We start from the raw sequence: 10,440 nt of genomic DNA, 5'->3' as shown, positions 1-10,440 counted from the left end.
GCTATCTGAAGGAAACATGTTCATGCAAAAGAGGTTTGTTTATGAGGTTTTTTATATTTGCATGAACTCCTCCTAATGTGATATTTTAAAAGTAATAAAAAAAAATGTTCATCTGATTTTAACGTGAAAAATTGCGTAATGCTCATGTGGCGTTTCTTTAGGATATTTCAAGTCAGTTTTATATCTCTCTTCAACAAGAAACAAGAAATAAAGTTATTGATAAGACATAAGCCAATAAATAAATATCAGATTAATAAATTTAAGTCAATAAATGTGCAAAAAAACCAAACACATTCCCACACACTACCAGTGCTTGCTCAAAGATTTATAAAATATAACATTTCGCTCTGCTGCCCTTCATCAGATGAAATCCAGAGACCGAAACGTTACATTTAATAAATCTGTGAGCAAGTATTAATAGCGTGCTAGATGTTTGTTTGCTTTTCGCACACTTTGACATGGTGATTTACTCCTACACACATATAGTTTCTTCAAGTGTGCTGAGTTATAAATCAATAAATGTAAAATTAGCCACAAAGCCATAGAGTAAAAAATGTCAGAGCATCCATCCTGCCAGCGCTTGATCAGACATAACATGTCTATGAACAGGTGCAGGTTTATCTCCAAAGTAAAACAAAGAGATTTTCCCTCATTCTAATGGCTGTTCTAAAACAAAGTAATTGCATTGTGATTTATTTGGAGTAGTTTGAAAAAGTCTGATCAAGGGGAAAAGGAATTAAAAAAAAAAAAAGCACGGTATACAACGCACAACATCCCAGTCCACTTTTAGCTTCGATTGTGTGAGACATTTTTCTTCCATGGCCTTTTTGATATTCTAATAACAGGCGGTGAGCTGGACGCAGGTGTGGTGTTCTGGGCAATAACAAGGCCTGAATAATTACCGCCGCCATATCCATAACAGCCCCAAAGCTCAGAAGTGTGTTGAGTCTGTGGAGCCCCTTCTCTCCGGTGTGGAATCCGCCCCTTCCATGGTAAATGGCAGAACTGGGATCTCTTCCAGATTTAGTGCTGCCCAGTTAGAGAGAAATAAAGCTGGCAATCCTCAGGAGAACTCTCTAATGTCTCTGTTAATTGTGAGTTATGGGTAAACATTGCAGGCTTGCCGAGGTCAGACCTGTCAGCAATAATACTTTTCAGGAGGAATTTACGAGATGGCCCTGTTTATTCCGCTATAAAAGGAAGTAACAGAAGGAATTAGACACGGTCTGTTGTCGGCATTTCTTTTTGCTGTTGTTTGCTCATGTCAATCCCTCTTCCTGTCATCTCCTGATTCCCATTACGCAGAGAGAGCTACTTATCTGCTCAGTGTGACGGTGCCAGTCTGTGTGGATGAGGTACTTGGGCACAACATGCCAGAGTATGATCTCGCTCAAACATGTCCAGCAAGCTCAGCTCTAATGACAACTCAGGACTTTAGACTCATTTGCAAAAACCTGTTATTTATGGGTCAATGGCATGGGGCTCTTTTTGTTTTGTTTTTTTGTATAATTTATTCAGAAATACATGCATTGCAATTCAGCATGCAATGACCTGAATACATTGCATAATTTAAATAATAAGTATATAATGACATTTGTGAATTATTATTATCTAATATTAATCTTGCAGCACTGCAGTGGATTACATTTTGAAATGCGCATCATAAAATGCATTTTCAAAGATCTCAGATGTCTCCAACCCAAGCTCATTCTGAAAACGTAGTCACGTGGACATTTTTGGAGACCGCAAATTGTTTAGCCGGGGGTACATATTGCTGCATTAAATTTTTTTTAAGCGAACGTTAAGGGGCGGTATGACGCCGTTCCTTTTGGCGCTCACCGGCTGACCGCTTACCTCTGTGTGGAGGGCTTTCCGGCCTCAACCAATTTATCCAGTTAGCTCATCATGTACATCGACGGACTTGAGACACAGAAAAGAGTTTACCACAACGACGATGACCGAGTTTGTGTTTGATAAATGAAAAAAATAAATGAACGAGTGAACCACCGGGTTGAGAATGAGGTAAAATCCAAAAACGTGGTAAAAATCAAATAAGGGCTTTTCTTTTTCTGGACGGCTTTTGTAAACCAATGGTTGGGTTTAGGGAAGTAGGTGGGTGGGAGGGTCAATCAGTAAAATTGGTTGGGTTTAGGGAAGGAGGAGGGTGGGTCAGTCAATTGGTCAGTCAATTGACAGCGGCCACTGGTGGGTTTACGTGAGAACTGCACCGGCGCAAACGGCACTCATGGGAGACATTTGAGATACGAAAAAGCGCACAGAGTGGCATCTCGTGGATTCACGAAAACAAAAACTGCAAAAATACTTACCTCCCGGGACTTATTTCACGGTCTCCAGAAATGTCCACGGGACTATGTTTTCAGAATGAGCCTGGGTTGGATGTCTCAGATTATTGGTCAAACTGATAATACACATACATATTTCAGATTTAACTCTTTAAGTGTTATATTTTTTTATTATATTTAATTCATTTTCAATGTTGTATGTTTTTATTCAATTAATATTTAGCTTTTCATAAACTCAGTTGTATCGTTTAGCTTACATTTTGAGAAACCGTAATGTAAGATCATGCATTTTATTTCAATATTGTCTTTTATTCAATATTGTCATGTGTTTCATAATAACAGTAATATCAGTAATATTCCTTCATTCAATTATTTTTCTTCGGCTTACTCCCTTTATTCAGCGGAATGAACTGCCAACTTATCCAGCATATGTTTTATGCAGCAGATGCCCTTCCAGGTGCAACCCAGTACCTGGAAACACCTGAATAGGATACACACCTATTCACACACAAACACTATACGACCAATTTTGTTTATTCAATTCACCTATAGCGCATGTCTTTGGACCGTGTGGGTTTCCTCCAAGTGCTAAAGTTTCCCCCACAAACACGGAGGGAACATGCAAACTCCACACAGAAATGCCAATTGGTCCAACCTGGACTCGAACCAGTGACCTTCTTGCTGTAATTTGACATTGTTAACCTCTGAGCCACCATGTCGCCATCAGTATCATTCAAATATTTAAATAAGTAATCCCAATAAAATTAAAAAAGATTCTCTAATCATTTTCAAGAAAAACAAATGCTAAGTAACAATTACTTACAATAGTGTATATGCAGAAGACTTTTAATTGTCAGTGGCCAAGTTAGATTGCTTCCGGTGAACTGTATGCCACGGTTAAGGTCTGTTTCCTTTAAAAATCAATGAGCTTCACTGCCTGTTTGATATTTAAAAATGATTGATTATTTGATTTAATTTAAAGTGGGTTAAGGAATCTACAAGAAGCACTGCATTAAATTCCATTTTCCCCACCATTTCTCTTAAGAGTGCCACTGTTGACTGACTGACACTGTTGAGTCACGGACTGACTGACCAACCGACCCCCCCCCCCGCCCTCCCTCTTTCCTAAACCCAACCAATAATATTTTTAAAAAGCACCTATTGACCTGTCCACCCCCTTCCCTTAATCAAAACATCAGTTTTAAAAAGCAATCCAGAAAAAAAGCCCGCTCATTTTTACCACGTTTGCAGATTTTACCACATTCTCACCCTGTTATTTACTTATTTGTTTTATTTTTTGGCTTATATTTATGTCTTACCCAATTTCTGGAAGCTTTCTTCACTGGACTCAAACCCTTTCATTGCAGCTAACTCTATTGACGTACGTATCGAGCTAACTGGACAAACTGGTAAAAGTGGGAAAGCCGTCCACCTGCAGGTAAGTGGTCAGCTGGTAAGCGAAAAAATAAACAGCATCATACCATCCCCTAGCGTTTGTTTTAAAGACAAAATGAAGCCATAAGTAGCTCTGGCTACATAATTCACTATCTCCAGACACGAATATAGGGCTACATATTCAGAATGAGCCTATGTTAAATAAAAATTAATAATTCCATTAATAACTTAGTATATATTTTTCAAACTCGAATTTTAAAAAGAATATTTATGCTCACATTAACTTTTTTTAACCACATGAAACATGTAAATAACTTGGTAAATGTGCTTGAAGTTAAAAACACTTTTCATAATCATAGATTACAGAATTGATACAGTAAAAAGATCATTTATAGATATACGCTATACAGTACAAAGATCCTCTCTCTCAGTGTGACTTTATTCAAAACAGACCTACATTCTCACACAAAGAGCATTTAGGTGTGATAAATGTTTGAGCGCCTTGGACTAAGATGAATCCTTGAATTGTGTTCGTTTGAGGAGGTAAGGGCGGTTCGTTCCCTCAAGACGAGGCCAAATAGAGAGATCTGGGGATGTATGGTTATTAAGGGAAACGGTTCTTGGCACTGTTTCGCAGGGGGGCATCCTCTATGGGAAAGAGTGGAATTAGAGGCGTCCAGATTCAGACCAGAGCCATAGAGAGAGAAAGAGAGAGAGAGAGAGGCTCTGTATGAGGTAGCATTACTTTAACAGCTGTGTAAATAGCTTTAATTCCATCACTAGCTGAGCTACTGGCCGCTCACCAGCTCAGAGAGTCAACAGAGAGCTAATGATATCAAAGCCCTCTACACTTTCATTCAAAACCCCCCAAAACGGACAATCAGCTCCTCCAAAAGAGCCCAGGCCACGCTGGCAGGAGGTGCGGATGAAGACGAAAACACACGGGGGAGGTTTGTTAATAAACCCAAGGACAAGGAGAACAAGTGTCTTTCCATCCATCTCCATCAGCAGTGGGATGGCAGACGACAGCATGAAAGACAACAGCTCCACCTATATTATCATTCAAAAGGTGCTTGATGTAAAGGGGAAAAAAGAGGCGACTACGAGAGGAGGAAACAAAGAACACAAAGAGCGCTGGCATGCGGATGTTTGATTAATTTGCTGGATATGTCGCTAGTAAGGAAGTACAACAGAAAACATGCGTGATGACAAATGCGGGTGCCATGCTACATGATATAAAACGCCTTGCCAATTACCTAACAATAATAAATCATTATGAAATCTTCGGGAGACATAAGGTTATTGGGAATCTTAAGATAAAAACTCATCATGAATGCGTGGCAGTGTAAGCGGTAAGGATGGGGTTGTTGACTATAGTAGTCAAGCTAATCGATCTGAGGCTGACTGGTTTATCTCTTTGGTGCTGTACAGAGTTTGAGGAGTGGGAATTAGGATGATATGCTAATTAGTGTGTTAAACGTGTCAGTACCATGGTCACATTAGCAAAATTGCAGCAACATTTGCTTAGCAAATAGATCACAGCATAAAAGCACAGCATAAAAATAATTAAGCAGTTTTCTGTAAAATATTTATTAGTAAATTAACAGTTTTTCATACTTTCTGATTCATGTGTTCATTTGTGATTTTGAATTGCATTATGGGATCTTGATCTTTCCTCCATCAAACCTTCATGTTAAAACAGTTTGACTTTTATTGACATCTTAAATAGTTTGAAGTGATATATTGTCTGGATCAGTGTTGTAAATTACAATATCTTACCAACACTCGCTTTGATATTACTGGATTGAATGGGCGTTATCAGTGGTTATCAGCTGATAGATATGGGACAGTAGGGGCCTTCTGTGCCTACTGTTAGGCTCAAAAGACTGATATCATTTATCCACATGGTTAATCAGCTATAATAGTAGAGAAGACTCCAGATCCAGACCTGTATTTACATTACTGTGACGGTTGGGTTTAGGGTTGGGGTAGGGGTAGACGTTAATAAAATACAATTAATGGGAAATGTAAAAAATAATATAAATAATTTTCATGATTAATCAGCTATACTAATAGACAATACTCCAGATCTAGATCTGGTGTTACATTACTGTGGCGGTTGGGTTTAAGTTTGGGGTAGGGATAGATGTTAGTAAAATACAATTAATGGGAAATTTAATAAATAATACAAATAATTATTGTCAACTTCCGGCCGCAGCCAAATGTGATCTGTAGCTGATTAACCATGTGATGGATGATAACAGTCTTCTGAGCAAACCAGTAGGTGCAGAAGGCCCCTACTGGCCCACATCTATTAGATAACTGCTGATAACGCCCTTTTAACTGAGTGATAACATTCGAATTGGCTGACAAAACCTGATAATAAACTGCAAATAATTGTATTCGTTATTTTACAGAACTTCATTCGCTGTATAGAATTTCCTAAACGATATATTGTTTCAAACTACTAAAATATCAATAAAAGTCACTTGCAAAATGCAGTTGAGATAAAAAAAAATAAACAGAGATGAGAAAAAGGTTCTATAATGCAATTCATAATCGAAAAGAAATAGAGAAAAAACTGTGAATCATGAAAAACTGAGTTAATTAATGGAAATTTATTTTTAGAGTTTACAGTAGACATTAGTAGACAAAATTGTGTTATTTGAAAATTCAACTCTATAGAAAATGTCACCCTCATAATTGATATGAAATAGGCCATCATTAGTCCATGTCACCAAGCAGAAGAAAATTATTAAATTGAGAAAATAAAATAGAAATTTAGGGAGAAAAAAAATAGATGACAGATAGACAGACAGACAGACAGACTGACAGACAGACAGAGACCGATAGATAGATAGATAGATAGATAGATAGATAGATAGATAGATAGATAGATAGATAGATAGATAGATAGATAGATAGATAGATAGATAGATAGATAGATAGATAGATAGATAGATAGATAGATAGATAGATAGATAGATAGATAGATAGATAGATAGATAGAGATAGATAGAATATTCAAGAGTTCGCACTTAGCTCATGGTTTATAATTAGCTTGTTTGGCATGCTGTCCCGGGAGAGAGCTCTAAACCAAAGGGATCCTCGGCCCAGGGCTCTCTCCCTTTCGCAGGTCGATCTCAAAACTCCCCCGCTGATGAGGTTAAGGTGAATTTCCCGAGAGTAAGATATTCAGGAAAAAAGACTTAGACTAATTTTGTCTAGAGTATATTTGGACAGTGGGAGGAAACTGGGGAACCGGGAAACAGAGAGAACATGCAAACTTATAGAAAAGCATAGAAATACCAGATGACCCGGCGAGGACCCGGAGTCAGTGGCATTCTTGCTGTGAGGCAACAGTGCTAGTCACTGGGCCACCATGCCGCCCATTCTTGATAAAGGTGGAAGAAGGAGAGAAAGAGGGGTTTCTTACAGACGAAGTTGTAGAAAGGAAATGAGGATATATATAGTGAATTGGGATCTTCTGATTGGAGGATCGTGATTAGCTAATGTGGGCCAGCTGGGTCAATCATGAGCACGTGCTCCTCTTGAAATTAGTTTAATATTAAACTTCAGTTCATAATAAGATATTCATTTTGATACTATATTAAAATGAGTGCAGGGGTTTTGCAACAAATGCATTGTTTTAGTATATTAACTTATAAACATTTAGAAAAATGTCATCTAGGAAATTAAATATTTTAAATGAGTAACTAAAGTCCATCATAAATCACCCAAGAAAAGTTGTTATGTAAGAACTTGACTGAAAAGTTAACAAATGTGAGTTAAATAAATAAATAAGAAACATGAAAATGAATAATTCACAATTGTCATGGAGGTCATTGAATCATTAGAATAAATTGTAATTTCAATCCAACTTTAAAATACTTTAAACATTTCGATGCATATAAGCTCAAAATGTATTATAATCAAAAAGTTTGCAAACAAAAAACTAAAATATAAATAAAAGCCTTTTGTAAGAAATTGTCAATAAATAAGAGTGCACACTTCTCCTGTTATTAAACTTTGTTATTATTTAACAACCTACAAAGAATCACCATCAATCCAAACATGCGCATACAGTGACAGAGATCAGATACATCAGCACAAAGGCATCAGCACATGCCCTTATTCACCAAACTCATAACAATCCAAGCCCATCCGCTTCACGAGACACCAAACCCTAACCCCACGTCACCCTGTCACCCACGTGTCCATCTCAGGTCCACCTTTCCCGATCTGTGGCCCTCCTGCCAACCTCGCCAACCCTCAGCCCACATGAAAGAGATGCTCAGGCCTCTAAATATATAAAAGATGCAAATGACGCAAGTGACTGACACAGCATAAATAATCCATAAAGGCACATGAGAGGGAATGTGAGCAGCAAGACTGACTGTAATGATAAATAATGTATTACAGGAGACAGGCCTTGTTTATTTTGGTGGCTTGTGTGATTCCTCGCTGACAAATTATTCCACCTGTGTGACTGAGAGGCAAGCGTAACAGACAGTGGAGTGAGGGACGCATTCGTCTTCCGGGTCTGCAAGTGTGTCTTATTTGGTTAAAAAAATAAAAATAAAGAAATACAAAAGAAAAATGTAAATAATTAGTGTTTCAATCTTATTTAGCAGTATAAATGTATAAACTTGTTTTTTGCTAATTGTGCCTTTACTGTCTTTCTTTATGGTACAGGTTGATTATAAAAATGTGCACATTTAAGACAACTCTGTTTGGGATAAAGTTATGAAATCAACTGTAAAATAGTACAAATATTATTTTGTTACACTGAATACTTGAATAGTATAATTTTATTAGTAGTATTTTACTTAATTATCCACATTATTTATGGTACTGGAACCAAATCTGTGGTATATATACAATGTATGCACTTAATTAAAACTCTGACACGGTTTGAGACAAAGTTGTAAAATATTACAGATAATATTTTATTAAATTAAATATTTGAATAATAAAATTTTATTAGTAGTATTTAATTTTTTTATTTACATTATTTATGGTACTAAAACCATATTTTTGTTGTTTATTATAATGTATGCACTTAAGTAAAACTCTGACACTGTTTGAGATAAAGTTATAAAATCAACTGTAAAAAAAATCACAAAAATTATTTTATTACACTGAATATTTGAATAATATAATGGTTTATTAGTAGTATTTCATTTATTTATTTACATTATTTATGGTAGACACCATATTTCTGTTGTTTGTTAAACAATGTATGGACTGAAGTAAAACTCTGACACTGAGATAAATTTGTAAAATATTACAAATATTATTTTATTAAAATAAATATTTAAATAATAAAATGTTATATTAGTAGTACTTTCTTTATTTGCATTAATAATAGTGCTGAAACCATATTTTTTGTTGTTTAATATACAATGTATGCACTTAAGTAAAACTCTGGTTTGAGATAAAGTTGTAAAATATTACAAATATAGTTTTATTACATTTAAAAATATATCCTTTTCGCTTGTTCAAACTACTTATTTAAAATAAGCTGAAACAACACAATTCTTGAGATTTTATTGGGGCAACTAATTTTTTTTATGTTCAATCTACATAAATTTGTTAAAAGTGTTAACTTAATCAATTTATGTTTGGACAACGTGAATTAATTGTGTGAAACCCTGCATTTTTTTTACAGTGTACCCAACACAAATTGATGAAGTTAACACATTTAGGTGGATTGAACATACAAAAAATTAAGTTGTCCCAATTAGTCTCAAGAATTGTGTTTTTTCAGCTCATTCTAAATAAGTAGTTTGAACAAGTAAAAAAAAATGTTGAGTTTACAATAAATGTTTGAATAACATAAATTTTTATTGGTAGTGTTTTATTTATCTATTTGCATTACTTATGGTACTGACACTATAGGTTTGTTGTTTATTACAATGCATGCACTTAGGTGAAACTCTAACACTGTTTGAAACAAAGTTGTAAAATATTAGAAATATTATTTTAATAAATAGAATATTAGAATAAAAAAATGTTTTACTTGTAGTATTTTATTTATTTATTACATCATTTATAGTACTAATACCACATTCTTTTGTTTGTATGCATTTACGTAAAACTCTAACACTGTTCAAGATAAACTTATGAAATCAACTGTAAAATATTGCAAATATTAATTTATTACATTGAATATTAGTATTTTATTAGTAGTATTTTTTATTTACATTATTTATGGTATAGTCACCGTATTTTTGTTGTTTATTATACAAAGTAAGCACTTCAGTAAAACTGACACGGTTTGAGATAAAGTCATGAAAACTGTAAAATATTTTAAATGATATTTTATTACATTAATTATTTGAATAATATGTTTTATTAGTAGTATTTTATAAATTTATTTACATTATGGTACTAAAAACATATTTTTGTTGTTTATTATACAATGTATACACTTAAGTAAGATAAAGTTGTAAAATATTACAAATATTATTTTAATACATTTAATATTTAAATAACATAATTTTATTAGTTGTATTCCATTTATTTATTTACCTACACTATTTATGGTACTGACGCCATATTTTTGTTGTTTATTATCCAATGTATGCACTTGAGTAAAACTCTGGTACGGTTTGAGATAAAGTTATGAAATCAACTGTAAAATATTACAAATATTATTTTATTACATTGAATATTTGAATAATATAGATTTTTGTTTTATTTATTTATTTAGTCACTCTTCTTGAACACAAATGTAAAA

This window comes from Danio rerio, chromosome 13 (genome assembly GCF_049306965.1).
Source record: "Danio rerio strain Tuebingen ecotype United States chromosome 13, GRCz12tu, whole genome shotgun sequence".
Classification (NCBI taxonomy): Eukaryota; Metazoa; Chordata; class Actinopteri; order Cypriniformes; family Danionidae; genus Danio; species Danio rerio.
Note: the sequence above shows the minus strand (reverse complement) of the source record.